The sequence below is a fragment of the Geotrypetes seraphini genome, chromosome 2, assembly GCF_902459505.1.
Source record: "Geotrypetes seraphini chromosome 2, aGeoSer1.1, whole genome shotgun sequence".
In the NCBI taxonomy this organism is placed as follows: Eukaryota; Metazoa; Chordata; class Amphibia; order Gymnophiona; family Dermophiidae; genus Geotrypetes; species Geotrypetes seraphini.
This window is the reverse complement of record NC_047085.1, coordinates 241,231,318-241,248,681: the sequence shown is the minus strand read 5'-3', so window position 1 is coordinate 241,248,681 and position 17,364 is coordinate 241,231,318.

Genomic DNA, 17,364 nt, shown 5'->3' with positions numbered 1-17,364 from the left:
ACAGTTCAGGATTCTGGGAAGGAAGCTGAAGATGAGGACCCAGAAGATAGCATTCTCGGAGATCCTACCAGTACCGAGGGCAGATGTGAAAAGGCAGGAGGAACTACAATCAATAAATACGTCGATAAGGAAATGGTGTGAGGAAGAAGGGTTCCACTTCGTGAGGAACTGGACAACATTTTGGGGCAAGAGCAAGCTCTACAGGAGAGATGGACTGCACCTGAGCACAGCGGGAACAAGACTTCTAGCAAACAACATCAAGAGAGGAATAGAACAGGCTTTAAACTAAGAGGAAGGGGAAAGCCGACAGTCGACCTAGTGTCGACGATTCGGAAGAAGGTATCCCGTGAAGATACTAAGGAGAAAAAAGGTTGGGAAGAAACAAGGGACAAATTACAGGACTCAACTAACCCAGAAGAGGAGGTTAGAAAGATTGTAGCAAAAGAGAAGACACTAAAGACTGAAGCACAGGGAAAGGAAATGAAGGCAACAAAATGGCAGGATCTAAATCGCATATAGGCAAGAAGCCTACGTAGGCAAGGAGCCTACGAAACAAAATGGGGGAACTAGAAGCCGTGGCTAATGCAGAGGACATAGACATCGTTGGAATCTCTGAAACATGGTGGAATGAGGAAAGAAAATGGGATACAGCGCTGCCGGGGTACAAACTCTATTGCCAGGACAGGTCAGGACAGAAAGGAGGTGGAATAGCCCTATACATAAAAGAAAGCATACAATCGACAAGAATAGATACAGCGGAGATGACCAACAAGCTGGAATCACTATGGGTTAAAATATCGGGTAGGAAAGGACATGAAATAAGGATGGGCCTATACTATTGTCCACCCAGGCAAACCGGAGATATCGATAAAGAAATGGAAGCTGAGATGAAGCAAGAATGCAAAAGTGGTTACACAGTTATTATGGGAGATTTCAACTACCCCGGGATAGACTGGAGTCTTGGAAGCTCAAGATGAGTTAGGGAGACAGAATTCCTAGAGGCTACACAAGATTGCTTCATGGAGCAGCTTGTTAGAGAACCGACAAGAGGAAATGCCACTCTGGATCTAATCCTAAATAGGTTAATGGGACCTGCAAAGGAAGTGGAAAGTGGACCATTGGGAAACAGCAATATAATATGATCAAGTTCAAGGTTGAAGTAGGAATATCGAAAAGAAAGAGAACTATAGCGCAACTTTCAACTTCAGGAAAGGAAACTACGAAGCAATGAGGGAAATGGTAAGGAAGAAACTTAGGAACACTTCCAAGAAATGCCAAACGGTGGAACATGCCTGGTCTTTTTTCAAGGACAGGATGAGCGAGGCTCAAAATCTGTACATCCCCAGATTCAGAAAGGGGTGCAAAAAGAGTCGAACAAAAGATCCGGTATGGATCACTAAAATAGTGAAGGAAGCGATAGTCATTAAGAAAAATTCATTCAGGAAATGGAAAAAGGATAAAACTGAGGAGAACTGGAAAGAGCACAGGAATTATTAAAAAGAATGTCACCGTGTGGTTCGTAAAGCCAAAAGAGAGTATGAAGAGAGGCTAGCCAGGGAGGCACAAAATTTCAAACTGTTCTTCAGATATGTTAAAGGGAAACAGCCGGCTAGGGAGAAGGTGGGACCGCTGGACGACGGAGACAGGAAGGGAATAGTGAAGGAGGAGAAAGAAGTCGCAGAAAGACTTAACATATTCTTTTCGTCTGTATTTACAAACGAAGACACAACCAACATACCGGAACCTGAGCAATTCTTCAATGGAAATCAAGCAGAAAAATTTACATCCATGAAAGTGAGCCTTGAAGATGTGCGCAGGCAGATAGAAAAACTAAAAACTGACAAATCCCCGGGTCCGGACGGAATCCATCCAAGGGTTCTGAAAGAATTAAAGGAGGAGATAGCAGAATTACTGCAGCAAATTTGTAACCTCTCCCTGAAAACAGGAGTGATTCTGGAGGATTGGAAGATAGCCAACGTCATGCCCATCTTTAAAAAGGGATCAAGAAGTGACCCGGGAAACTACAAACCGGTGAGTCTCACCTCGGTTCCGGGGAAAATGGCGGAAGCACTGATAAAAGAAAACATCGATGAACATTTGGAAAGAAACAAACTTCTGAAAACAAGCCAACATGGTTTCTTCAGGGGGAGATCGTGCCTAACTAACTTATTGCACTTCTTCGAAGGAATTAACAAACAGATGGACAGAGGAGACCCCATAGACATCATATACCTGGATTTCCAAAAAGCCTTTGACAAAGTGCCACACGAGCGTCTACTCCGGAAACTGAAGAACCATGGGGTGGACAGAGACGTACATAGATGGATCAGAAACTGGTTGGCGGGTAGGAAACAGAGGGTAGAGGTGAAGGGCCACTACTCGGCATGGAGGAGGGTCACGAGTGGTGTTCCGCAGGGCTTGGTGCTCGGGCCGCTGCTATTTAATATATTCATAAATAATCTAGAAACAGGGACGAAGTGTGAGATAATAAAATTTGCGGACGACACCAAACTATTTAGTGGAGCTCGGACTAAAGAGGACTGCGAAGAATTGCAAAGGGACTTGAGCAAACTAGGAGAATGGGCAACGAGATGGCAGATGAAGTTCAACGTTGAGAAATGTAAAGTATTGCATGTGGGAAGCAGAAACCCGAGGTGCAACTATACAATGGGAGGGATGTTAGTGAACGAGAGTACCCAAGAAAGGGACTTGAGGGTAATGGTGGACATGACAATGAAGCCGACGGCACAGTGCGCAGCGGCCGCTAAGAGAGCGAATAGAATGCTAGGTATAATCAAGAAGGGTATTACAACCAGGACGAAAGAAGTTATCCTGCCGCTGTATCGGGCGATGGTGCGCCCGCATCTGGAATAATGCGTCCAATATTGGTTGCTGTACCTTAAGAAGGATATGGCATTACTCGAGAGGGTTCAAAGGAGAGCGACATGTCTGATAAAAGGGATAGAAAACCTTTCATATGCTGAGAGATTGGAGAAACTAGGTCTCTTTTCCCTGGAGAAGAGGAGACTTAGAGGCGATATGATAGAGACTTATAAGATCATGAGGGGCATAGAGAGAGTAGAGAGGGGCAGATTCTTCAAACTTTCAAAAAATATAAGAACAAGAGGGCATTCGGAAAAACTGAAAGGGGACAGATTTAAAACAAATGCTAGGAAGTTCTTCTTTACCCAGCGTGTGGTGGACACCTGGAATGCGCTTCCAGAGGACGTAATAGGGCAGAGTACGTATTGGGGTTTAAGAAAGGATTGGACAATTTCCTGCTGGAAAGGGGGATAGAAGGGTATAAATAGAGGATCACTGCACAGGTCCAGGACCTGTTGGGGCCGCTGCGTGAGTGGGCTGCTGGGCACGATGGACCCAGCAGAGGCATTGCTTATGTTCTTATGTTAATATGGTGAAAGCACGAATAACATGGTGGGAGACCTGGCCTGTTCCTGAAGGAGAGGCAAAACACGGTGATGAAAATGCTGGGAAATGGCGATTTTCTCTGTAAATGCTTGGAATCAGCGATTTCTCTATGCATGCTGATGTAATTTGGGGGGAGGAGCCAGTAAGCTAAAAACCGTGAATAATCAAAACCGTGAATGCTGAAACTGCAAATACGGAGGGAGTAGTGTACACTCCTTTTATATTAGTAAACTTCTACAAGTGCAAAATTTAAAGAACGATGACTATCAGAAACATTGAATAATCATTTTTTTATCCAAAAGAGAAATAGCTAATTTGTTCTTGAGCCAGATGAGCAATACTGCCTTCAGAACAGAACATGTTACATTGTGTTCCAAAGAGTTCTTGCATAAAAGCAATTAATGCTTACAAGAGGATTACCTCTTGGTTCATAGGCCTTGTAGTGCTTGCTAATGGTGTATACAAGCTGTAATAGGCAACATTTGGCAAGACCCCCCAGTCGGCCAGTAAAAACTTCTTTAGAGTTGACACCACTTGTGAGACCAGTGGAGCAGTATTTTGTATTACATGCCTATGCAATTTGGTATATATTGGGTGCACGTCTCGTTCTGTTAAGAAGAGATTAAATAAACACAAGTCCATATTTCACCAGAAGGTATTAATAGATCTGCTTGTGGCTCTCTTGGGAGAGATGCAGCATACTGTGGCAATATACTTTGGCATGTTTTGGATGTTATTGTATTAGGGAGGCAAATTTTTTTTTTCAACTGGCCTTTAAAAATTGATGAGATGAATTTGGGACTACAGTCTGCATTTTTATAATTTTTTATTGTATTAATTAATTAATTTTTAATTTAATTTAATTAATTTGGATGTTATAGGGTATTATGGGCTCCTTTTATGAAGCCACGTTAGCGGTTTAACGCGTGTAATAGCGAGCGCTAAACTGCGGGCCGCGCTAGCCACTGCTGCCTCCTTCTGAGCAGGTGATAGTTTTTCAGCTAGCGCGGGGGTTAGCGCGTGATAAAAAGTCGCAGCGCGATAAAGTCGCTAACGTGGCTTCGTAAAAAATGCCCTATGTATTAGAAATGTTATTCCTTTTCTTTTTCTTTTCTATTTAAACGGAATTCTTTTCACAATTTTGATTGAATTACATAGATAACATTGAACCCAATATTAGTTCTTCATTTTAATTAAGATACTGTATATTGTAGTTTATTGATTTTTTTCCCCATTTTTTCAGCTTTATTATGTTCGTATAACACAAATAATGATCTGTATTTTGAATGTGTACAATTCCTTTAGTTTAAATTATTTAACCCCGCCCCCTTTTTACTAAGATGCAGTAGAGGTTTTTACCACTGCCCCGAGCGCTAAGGGGGAAATTTGATCTAGGACGCCAGTTTCTGAGCCATCTAAGAAGTGGCTGAAAATCACACACCGGCATCCTATACAGAATCATATTTGCCCTAAGGGACAGATGCCCAGCTCTGCCTAACTGCCTTGATTCTCTAACTGGTGCCCATGTCACAGGCACCGATTAGAGAATTGTGCCTGATCCCTTACCATCATCTGATCGTGGCAAGGTAATCCCCATGCCGCTATCAGCTGAGTGGTTGTGGCAGGCAACCCCCAAACTCTCCTGCAAACTTGGCAAGCAGGAGGGATGCCTGTTCTCTCTCACCGGGAAGGGGAAAGCCCACCATTTGGGAGTGGCAGGCCAGCCAGTTGAAGGGTGTGAGCATCCCTCTGGCCATCAGGTTCTAGAGGGGGTAGCAGGAAGGAGTGGACATCCCTCCTGTCCTATTTGCCTTGGGGGGAGGCACAGCGGCTCCAGGGCAGGAAGGAGTGGGCATTCCCTCTGCCTGGCTTGCTTTGGGGGTGTTCCAGAGCAGGAGGGTTGGGAACCCCTCCTGCCGGCCGATGTCACGGGGGGGGGGGGTGTCTGGAATCCTGGCAGGAAGAAGTGGACATCTCTCCTGCCAGCTGACTATGCAGGGGGAGATCCTGCCATGGATGCTCAGTTGTTTGCAGCAGGGAGATTTCTTTGCTGCAATCAGCTCAGCGACTGTTGCAGCTCTAGGAAGATACCTAGGGCCACTTAAGCTTGCCCAAATCCACTTCTGGGTGAAACTACACCCATGCTTAGTCTTTGGCAAGTTTAAGTGTCCTGACACATCTCTCTCAATCGTGACGGATGGCCTGCCTCAGGATGGTCTTTTTTAAAAAAACATGCATCCAGATGGTCTCACACACAAATTTATTATTTCTTACATTGGTACAGTTTTCATGTTTTTAAATATATTTTTATAAATGTATATATGTGTTTAGATAGATGAATAGATCTTATTACATATAATTTTTATACAACGATCTTATGCACAGTTTTATTTTGAAGAGATTATTATTAATGTCTGTGTCAAATTGTAAACTTCTGAGGAAGGCACTTAGGTGCCGAAACACTGGCCATGTTGAGTTACCGTAAGTCATGTCCAGATTTATGAATAGACTTTTAGTTGGAACATTCTTGATGGAAGCATTTCCCACTCCTTGTAATGCACAGAAGGGAATGTCCTCCTCTTACCAGGCAAAATTATTCTTGTAGATCTAGAACTGCCATTAGTTGTTTGTGCATCTGTTGTGTGAGTGTATGTCCCATGTCTATGTTCAGAACACAGCTTTTAGGCATGGGGAACACACTCACACAACTCACGCACAACAAAAAACAAACACACACACACAAAATAAATTGTTGCAAGCTCCAGCATTTAGGAATTGTACTGGGCCTGTGTAGAAGAGCTGTGCCAGGCACAGTTCCTTCCCCTTTTACTGGGCTACTTAGCACCAATAGCCTGTAAATGATTTGCATGCTATTTGTGCTGACCATGCCCTAGAAAATCAAAATCGCTCCCAATCTGATTTTTTTTACCGGGTTGCGGGAGCTTTGTGCATCCTGCCCTTAGACGCATAACTGATGTGCCCACAGGCTGGGTATCTCCAAGTCTGCCCATGACCTTTCCAGATCCACACCTCTCTTGCGGTTGTGCACTATGGATTTTGCGAGCACCATTTGTGGTTATCATGACTAAGGACAGTTAAACACAGAACTGTTAATTAGCACAAATTAATGCTAATAATTGGTATTAGCAGCTAAATATTAAATTTAGTTATTTAACTTATAGTATTCTATAACTTGCACGTGCAACTTTGCATGTTAAGGACTTAATTCTATGTATTGTGTCTAAAAATTGGTGCCAAACAACAACGCCTAAGCACTGTTCAATAAACCACTCCTAAAATTATAGAATAGCATTTAAACCTGGGAGTCATGCCGAACTTTAGATGTGTTCATTTGCACCAATGAAAATGTGGTACAAAACCTCAGGCCTAAAGTTAGATGTGGATGCCCCTTATTCTGTGCATTATTTGATTTTTTTTAGCCTGACTTCTTAAGGAGATCAGAATAGTTTAGAAATCAGGTACTCAAGCATTTTCCATATCTGTCCCTAAGGACTCATTATCTAATGTACTTAGAGAAGTGGAAGATTAAGTGACTTGCTCAGTGGGATTTGAACCTACAACCTCAGGGTGTTGAGGCTGTAGTTCTAACCACTATGCCACATCATTAATCTACCTGTGACTCTCCCATTTCTCATTTCTGGCTCTGCATGTACATTTTAGTTACAAATCCCATGCCTTAATTTACCTGCATAAATTTAAATTAAAACCAATTAATGCTAATAATTGCTTGCTAAGATGGCAATCATCAGTGCTAATTGACTTGTTATTCAATTAAGTTGTGCAAGCAAATTTGGGTGTAGATCCAAATCTGTGCATGCATTTCAAAGTACCATTTATAAAATTTGGAGGTAAATGTACAATTATGCATTTCAGTTTATAGACCCCCCCTTCACAAAACCACAAAAGAGGTTTTTAGTGCAGGCCGGCGTGCTGAATGCTCTGCGCTGCTCCCAACACTCATAGAGTTCCTATGAGTGTCAGGAGCAATGCAGAGTGTTTAGTGTGCGGGCCTGCAAAATAAAAATGCTTTTGTGGTTTTGTAAAAAGGGGGGGGGGGAGGGAAGGAGAGAATTAGGAGGCTAGAGGGTACCTCTGTGTCACCTATTCTATAAATGAAAGTAGGTGCCTATTTTCTTTCACAGAATGCTAGTGGAACAAGCAAAATAAATGCCTATAATTTAGGCAAGAACACCTATGTCAAAACCCAAAAACTTGCATATACCCATCTTGCATTTAGGCTGATTATATTACTTTACTGAAGTTCTTTAATTTTTCTTTATAAGTCGCTATGTTTCAAATTCAAGAGGGTTTCAGAATTGTTGAAAACTGGGCAACTTTTGTTTGTTTGAAATTAAACATGGAAAAGGCCAAGTTTCTTTGATGCAATTGTGATTAATACAGAATTCAGAATTGAGTCCTCTTTACAAGTATTAGGGGTTACTCTGGACTCTTATATGACCATGAAGGACAAAATAACTATGGTGGTCCAGGATATGATGTGAACTAGTGGTGATAGTGAGGCCGATTCTTGGCATGAATTTGTCATTCTTAAAGTGCCAGGATAGCACTAGGGAAAGGGATTGGGTCTTGTATACTGCCTTTTTGTAGAGTGATTTGCATTCAGGTGCTTCAAGCATTTTCCCTATCTTTCCCAATGGGCTCACAATCTAATGTACCTGGGGGCAATGGGTGATTAAGTGATTTGCCCAGGATCACAGAGATTTGAACCCACAATACCCTTAGGGTACTGAAAGTATAGCTCTAACAACTGCGCCACTAGTATTCACTGATACCTCCTCATATCACAAATACTTTGACATTGATATTTACTTTTATTACACATTTCCTATGAATCATCACCGTCTTTTATACTGTGGAAGCTATTATCATTATTGTCTCTAGTAACCTGCATTAAGAGAGGTAGAATTCCACCTGATGCCCACATCTTGAATAAGATGGATCAGATACATCCTCACCTCTCCTTTCTTTTGTTGTCCAGCCTTCATTTTGCAATACCAGACCATTTTCTGCATCCCTGTATTAGATCCCACAGAATAATTTTGCCTCCTTTTTTGCACCTAACCAATGAACTTTCCTTTTAGCTATGCACAACAAGTATAAAAGGACTGACTTTTTTTTTGCAGCCACCATCACTCACTACCTGATCTTGTTTCAGCCATTTGGTTAGCTCTAAGATCTCTGTCAAGTTATGGCTCTGATTCATTGCATGTGTATGTATTAGGTTCCTATGCATTTGCTTGGTATGACCTTACCAGAGTTACTATGTTACTATATTATTTTTACTGTTATTATTTGTCCCTGCCTTTTTAAGCTGCCTCCAGTATACCATCAAGGGGAAGTAAGTATACAGGGGTTTGTTCCAGGCCCACATACAGATCATAAATTGATGCAATTCCCCTCTGTACAAAGATGGGATCATAATCCCATTCCTCTAAATTTTGTTCTTGAGGATACTTTGCATTTGAGGATAAAATATATTTTATTTCTATGCTATCCCCACCCTCACCAACTTTAGATATAGGACATTTTTCTATGTAACTCACTATGCAAAAATAAATTTCTGTTTCCAGGTGCCATCGCAGCAATTATAAGGGATGGAATGTTATTTGTAACAGTATGAGAAATGTCGATGACATACCCATTACCCATGTCATTGTATGCCATTAACAGATGAAAATGAGCAGAAAAAGCATGAGAGTTTTTTGTTGCTTTTTTTTTCATTTGCTGATAAAGATGCACACTCTTTGCGAAGAAGGTCACTCATTTCAAAGAGTGTGCATTATTTGCAAAGAAGGTGCATTCTTTTGGAAAGAGAGTGTGCAGGCATGAACCATCATGCATGTATACGCTCTCAGGAAAGATTGTACCCTCTTTCCAAGAAACTGTGATTTCTTTGCAAATAGGGCACATGGTTATTGCTCCCTAAAAGACAAAATGGCCAAAAATGGCTCTAGTAATGACATTACAAAAACTTTCTCTACCGCAACGTTATTAAATAACCCAAATGAAGTGAAGGGACCGTGAACACAATGAACATAATAAAACAGTAAAATATATATACCGGTGTATAAATGATATGTTCCATAATCTTACCTAAAAACCCAACATAGCCTTGTTATGGCATTCTACCTACATCAGGAGAATTTACATAGATGCCAAACAATATTTAGTGGTCTTTATCATAAATTATATAGTAGTAAATTTAGGAGGAAGTTATCAAGGTACAGTAGAAGGCAAGCTTTTACTCCACCTTGATTTACTATGGGAGTTAGCAACTTGCAGTAATTCAGTACTGAAGTTTGCTGAATCCCTAGCAAAAGAACAACACTGCTTGCGAGTCACCTTGCAAGCAGTGGTAGCCCAACAGCCCAGGAGCATCAGACCTCAAAGCCATAGCTCAATGCTGTTGTTCTATTGCCTAAATGGTCAGAAATATGGCAAGCCCACCCACTTGGTGTATTGAGGGTGAGAGGTGCCTGAGGGCGGTGGCACCCCTTCCCCGCCCCCTAACCCCATCCTCTCCTTCCACACCCCCTCCTGCCATGCGTGCATACCCTTTCCCTTCCCCTTCTCCATACCTCTTTAAGATTCCCAGTGTGAGCGGCAACCCCAGCCTGCTGCTTGCGCCAATGTCAGCTCTTCCTCTGACGTTACTTCCTAGGCATGGGTCCAGGAAGTGACATCAGAGGAAGAGGGGTTGCTGCTCGCACCAGGAATGTTAGAGATATGGGGAAGGGGTGCATGTGCACAGTAGTGGGGGGGGGGGGCAGGGAAAAAGCATGGGGGCAGAGAGGAGTATGAATGCCAGTGCTCCCACCAAGACAGTGCCCGGGGCGGACTGTATCCCATCCCCTCATACTACGCCATTGCCTCCACCCTTGTTCTTCATTCCCATTCCCAATTCTGAATGGAACCTCTGATCCTTTCTCACAACTCCGCTTATCAATGCAAACCACCAACACTTCCTTCCATTTGCCAATGTTCAATGCAACCCCACTAAAACGCTTCCCTAATACCAAAGGCCTACCGCCTGGTGCTTCACTGTGATAACTGGGCAGGAGTGATCCCAGCTGCTCTTTCCCAGCTTGCGCCATCTCCCAACATGTCCCTCCCCTCAGTAGATGGTGCTGAAGGATAGGAAAAGATTATATTGCATAGTAGATAGTATGGATGGAAAAACCAGGTACGCCATTTCCAGTGCCTACCTTTCACTTAGCTGTGATTCTCTAAATGGTATGATTGAGTGATTGATGCATGATCAGCAGCTGTTTTTAAGGTAGCCACCAATAATGGTGCCGTTTACAGGATCTAGGCCTAAGTGTTCAAGAAACAATGAATTATTTTTCCATATACACAGTCATAGGGCTCCTTTTACAAAGGCGCGCTAGCAGTTTAATGCGCGTAATAGCGCGCACTAAACCACCGGACGCACTAACTGCTACCTCCTCCTCTTGAGCAGGTGGTAGTTTTTGGCCAGCGTGGGGTTTAGAGCATGATGAAAAGTCATGCGCGTTAACCCCGCTAATGCGCCATTGTAAATGGAGCCCATGGTTTGCATAAAGTTAACACATAGTTTTTTTATTTAAACTATTTTTTATTGAATATAAGGAAATACAATAAAAAGCAGAAATAAAAGAAAATCATTTATACAAACGTCAAAGATCAGATTTAAACAATTGCAATTTCAACTACCAACCTACCATCCCATGTCCTATCCCTACCGACCCAATTTCCAAAGTAATAAATATGTAAATATAATAATTTAAAAATAAATATCCAAATAAGTAAATAAATAAATCTATTTATATCCCCTTTCAGAACTGCATATAAATAATAAAAATTTAAAAAAAAGCAAATTAAGGTTTTCAAAATTTTGAATCAAACCAAGGCTTAACCTTTCAAGTGCCAATCTCCCAAACAGAGGTGTTTGCTATTATTTTACATTCTTCTACAACATATTTTCTATTCAATATGAAATAACAACAGGACTTTTAGGGTTAGATTTACTAAAATGTGCATTAGTATCATTATGTAGACATCCTGGTGCAGCAACCCAGCCCATGTGCCTAAGGCCCACAGGAGGGGCCTAAGACTTGTTCTCTCAGGGTTTCCACAGCTGTCATTGTGCTTGTTGCAGGTTTCCAGATCTCGCTGGGTCTTGTCAGGTAGAAACCTGTTCCCGATCAGATCAGTGAACCCACTATTTACAAAGTCAAACTGCAGACTTCAGAGAATACCCTGAAGAAAGTTACACCATGGTGGCTGAGATGTTGGTTTCTACCTGACAAGACATAGTTAGACTTGGAAAGTTGCAACCAGCACTTGAAAGATATTAATATAGAAACAAATCTTTGCCAGAGAAAAGAAAATGGTAAAACTATGAGACATGAATTGAAGTTATAGGGTAGTAGACTTAAGGGGTAAATGTCAGGACATTCTTTTTTATAGAGAGCATGGTTGATGCCTGGAATGCCTTTCCAAGGGCAGTGGTGGAGCCAAAAATGGTAATGAAATTCAAAAAAGTGTGGGATGAACACTGATGATTTCTAATTAGAAAATGACTGGTATAAAAACCAAAATGTAAATGGCTGTACATGTGTAAAATAGTGCTTAGATGGTGACTTTGGCAATGAGGAACTAAGGCTGGACAGACTTCCATGGTCTGTGTCCCATGTATGGCAATTTGGTTTAGGATGGGCTGGGGAAGGCTTCGATGGAAACTCCACTAATTTGGAATGTGAGGACACTGCTGGGTAGATTTTAAGATCTGTGTCCCGCAAAGCAGAAGATAGTTTGGATAGGCTGGAGTTGGTGTTGACAGCAACTCCTGTAGTTGGACCCAAGTGGCAGAATAGGGCAGGCTTCTAAGGTTTATGTCCCAGAAATGCCAAAGAAAAACAATTTAATCAAGAAATGATAATGAATGTGACTGCTGGGCAGACTAGATGGACTGTTCGATCGTTATCTGCCATCATTATAATATATTATTATATTTAACATAAGAGCATAAGAATTGCCAACTCCGGATCAGACCTTAGGTCCATCAAGTCTGGCGATCCGCACACATGGAGGCCCCGCCAGTTGTACCCTGGCATAGATTTAGTCCCCATATCACTCTATGCTTCTCAAAGGAAGATGTGCATCTAGTTTACCCTTAAATCCTAGAATGGTGGATTCTGCAATTACCTCCTCTGGGAGAGTATTCCAGGTGTCCACCACTTGATGCGTAAAACAGAACTTCCTGATATTTGTCCTGGACTTGTCCCCCCTCAGCTTTAGTCCATGCCCTCTTGTCCGTGTCACATTGGACATTGTAAATAACTGTTTTTTTCCTGCTCTATTTTGTCGATTCCTTTCAGTATTTTGAAAGTGTCGATCAGATCCCCTCGCAGTCTCCTCTTCCCAAGGGAGAACAACCCCAGTCTCCTAAGTCATTCCTCATAATTCAGGTTCTCCATACCTTTCACTAGCTTCGTTGCTCGTCTCTGCACCCTCTCCAGCAGTTTTATATCCTTCTTTAGGTATGGAGACCAATGCTGGACGCAGTATTCCAAGTGTGGTCTGACCATCGCTCTATAAAGCGGCATTATAACTTTCTCTGATCTACTCGTGATTCCCTTCTTTATCATGCCTAGCATTCTATTTGCTTTCTTCACTGCCACCGTGAATTGCACCGACGGTTGCAGGGTCCTATCTATCAGTACACCCAGGACCCTTTCTTGTTCGGACTTTCCCAGAGTTGCACCTGACATTCTATACTTGTGTTCCTTATTCTTTCTGCCTAAATGTATCACTTTGCATTTTTCCAAATTAAACTTCATCTGCCATTTCTCTGCCCATTTATCCAATTGACTCAAGTCGCTCTGGAGTTCCTCGCTATCCTTCTGCAATCTGATTGCTCAGCATAGCTTTGTGTCATCTGCAAACTTGATGATTTCACTGGATGTTTCCTCTTCTAGGTCATTGATGAAAATATTAAATAAGATGGGCCCAAGTACCGAGCCCTGAGGTATACTGCTAGTCATTTTCTCCCAGTCTGAGAACTTCCCATTATGCCCACTCTCTACTTTCTGTTCTCCAGCCATTTGCCTATCCATCTTAGTATATCTCCCTCTATTCCATGGCTTTGTAGTTTCCTGAGAAGTCTTTCATGTGGAACCTTGTTGAACGCTTTCTGGAAATCCAAATATATAATATCCACCGGTTCTCCACTATCAATTTGTCTGTTCACTGTCTCAAGAATTGAAGTAAATTCGTCAAACATGATTTCCCTTTCCTGAATCCATGTTGACTGGCTCTGATCAGTTCATGTGTGTCTAAGTGCCGGACTATGCTATCTTTAATCAGCGCTTCAACCATCTTTTCAGGGACAGACATGAGGCTCACAGGTCTGTAGTTTCCTGGCACACCTCTCGATCCTTTTTTAAATATCAGCATGACATTCGCTATCTTCCAGTCATCCGGTATCTGTCCTGTTCTAATTGACAGGTTGGCAAGTTTTTGCAGTAGGTCTCCGATTTCCACTTTCAGTTCTTTTAAGACTCTTGGGTGAATTCCGTCCAGTCCAGGAGATTTGTCACTTTTAAGTTTGTCGATCTGGTGGTAAATCTGGTCCAAGTCCACTTCTACTGTGGTGAAGCTGTCCTCTACGACTCCCTTGAACACTTTCACTGTTTCAGGTATTGTTACGGTGTTGTCCTTTGTAAAGACAGACGCAAAGAAGGAATTCAGTCTGTCTGCAATTTGTTTGTCATCCTTGATGCACCCTTTTCTTCCCAGGTCTTCCAGCGGTTCCTCTGCCTCTTTTGCGGGTTTTTTCCCTTTTATGTATCTAAAGAAGGGCTTGAAATTTTTGGCCTCTTGCACTATTTTCTCCTCGTAGTCCTTTTTGGCAACCCTCACCGCCCTGTGACATTTCTTCTGATCTTCTTTGTGTTTGTTCCAAGCTTCGGTTGTTTTCGTGCGTTTCCACATTTTAAAGGAGTCCTTTTTTTCTTTTATGGCTTCCTTCACCTCTCTGGTAAGCCATGCCAGCTCTCCTTTGCCTTTAGTTTTCTTTACTTTGGAAATCCGCGGAATGTAGAGGCTTTATGCTTCCGTGATAGTATTTTTCAGTAGGAACCATGCCTGATCTACCATTTTGACTTTGCCCATCTTTTTCTTGATTCGTTGTTTCACCATAACTCTCATGCTATCGTATCTTCCCTTTTTAAAGTTTAAAGTCGTGGTTGAGGTTTTGGTACCTTTCCCCTTCTCAACATCAAGTTTGAAGTTGATCATGTTATGATCGCTTGTCCCCAGCGGGACCGTGACTTCTACCTCCTTTGCCGGTCCCGTAATGCCATGTAGGACCAAGTCCAAGGTGACGCTTCCTCTCGTCGGCTCTCCTACCATTTGTTCCAGGAAGCAGTCCCCTAGCACTTCCAAAAACTTTGCCTCCTTGCCACAGTTAGAGGTTCCCAGGTCCCAGTCTATCCCCAGGAAATTTACTGTTCACAGTGTGCACTATTTGCAAATAGTGAATATTTTTCAAGAAGAGGGCACACTCTTCCATTAGTTCAAGCATGCATGCAGTATTCATCTATTTGTGTTCTAGCTAGAGAATACATTTTCTGAAAGAGTGTGCACTGTTTACAAACGATGCAGTCCTCATGAACAACGCACACTCTCTCCTTATTTTATATATGGTACCAGATTTGCACGCACTGAAGAGGCATATACAAATGAATTAATTATCTTAGGCCCTCTTTTACTAAGCTGCGGTAAAGGTTTCTACCTCAGTCCAGGGCACTAAATGCTCCGAAGCTGCTCCAATGCTTGTAAGAATTCCATGAGCGTCAGAGCATTTAGGGCTCCAGGCCTATTAATGGGCCAAATGGTCATCACTCGTCATTCCAGGCACTTCTGGTCTTAACTTGTATTATCAAGGTCTTCTGTACACGACTTCAATAACACAGTTCTTAAAACATACAACCAGACTTCTCCAACACTTCACTGATCTCTCAGGCTACAAAAGATCATTCCAGCCTCTGCTGGTTCCTCTGGTCACCACCAGTGCAATCTGGTCATCTCTGGACATTCTGGTAACCAGTACATCTGGTCACCACTAGTCACCTACTGGTCACTCTAGTGCCTGGCCTTTTGGGTCCCCCTGTCCTGGACACCACCTGTCCTTCTGGTTGCGAGCCTCTTGACTTTAGCTGGTCACTCTGATGCCTCTGATGGTCACCCCAGTCTTCCCTACGGATCTCTCCACCAGCCACTGTCAGCTGATGATGGATTCCACTGCCACAATCAGCTGAATTGGCAGGGAGAAAAAAAATTAGTCTCTCCCTCCCTCACACTCACTGAACCCCATACCCTTTCTCCTGACATCCCCTGACATCTAACCACATCTGCCATCTCCCCATATCCACCCATCTCCCCATATCCTCTCAACATCTCCCCACAAATCCCGACATCTCCACATGTCCTTTGACAACCCCCATACCTTCTGGTCCCAAAATGCATTGGGAGGGGAAGGCCTGTAATTCTGAGAACATAGCCCTATAAGCAGGAGGGAGTGGGCTTCCCTCCAGCCAGTTTGTCAACTAAAGGTACGGGGGTTGTCGGGGGATGTGGGGAGATGTTGGGTGGGTGTAGGGAGATGTCGGGTGGATGTGGGAAGATGTCAGGGGATATTCTATTTGGGTGGTGGGAGGAGTCGTGACCACTGGGGGAGTAAGGGAAGGTTGTGACTTAAACTCTCCAGTGGTCTTATTGTCAGTTTGGGCACCTTTGGGAAACTTAGATGTAACTAAGATAGGTCTAATTCCCTGCATCTAAGTTCTGCCTAGGAAATCTTTGGTTATTCCCTCAGGACATCCATGTCTACGCCTACCCTATGCCTATCCATAACACACCTCCCAACACGCCCCTTTGAGCTCTGGGCACACAGTGGCTTAGAAGTGCTGCTGAATGTCCAGAAAGTAGGTTTTGATTATCGACACTTGGATGTCCCTGCTATTAGGATGTCCAAGTGCTGACTTAGACAGGTTTTTGGATGTTTCATAGTTTTGATTTTGCCCCCCATTGCATTTGCCAGTGACATAAGAACATGCCATACTGGGACAGACTGACGGTCTATTAAGCCCAGTATCCTGTTTCCAACAGTGGACAACCCAGGTCACATGGAATAAGCAGTAGATTTCCCCAAGCTATCTTAATAATGGCTTATGGACTTCTCTTTTATGAAATTATTCAAATCTTTTTTAAACCCTGCTAAGCACATTCTCTGGCACATTCTTTAACAACAAATTTCAGAGTTTAATTACATGCTGAGTAAAGAAATATTTTCTCTGGTGTGTTTTAAATCTACTACGCGGTGGCATAACTTGGATAGGTAGTGCCCCCCCCCCTTCATCTCTGCCCTCCTCCTCCCTACCTCTCTATCTCTTTAACTGCGACCAGGAAGTAACTTTAGAGAGAGAGAGCCAAAGCTAACATAAGCCACAGGTTGGAGATGCTGCTCGTGCTGACCAAGAGGTATGGGGTGGGGAAAAGAGCAGTTTTCGGAAATTAATTAAGACCACTTTGTTTGATAAGTTTATTACTTAGTGAGTTTTATTATTGAAATTCTATTTTACAAATATAGTGGATCTCTGAGAATCTTGGTTAAAGCGAGAACCAGAAGGCCTTGAGCATGCGCAGATGCTCAAGGCCCAGCCCAAGCAAGAGGGAGGATGTGCGTTGGTGCTGGTGCCGGTGCCAGATCGGGGTAAGGGATTGTGTTTGGCTGGGTGGGTGAGTGGGGGATGCCGGATCGCAGGTGGAGGGCTCACAAATCGAGTCAACGCTCGGTTTGCGAGGCACGATTTGCAAACCTCATTACTCGCAAACCGAGGTTTAACTGTA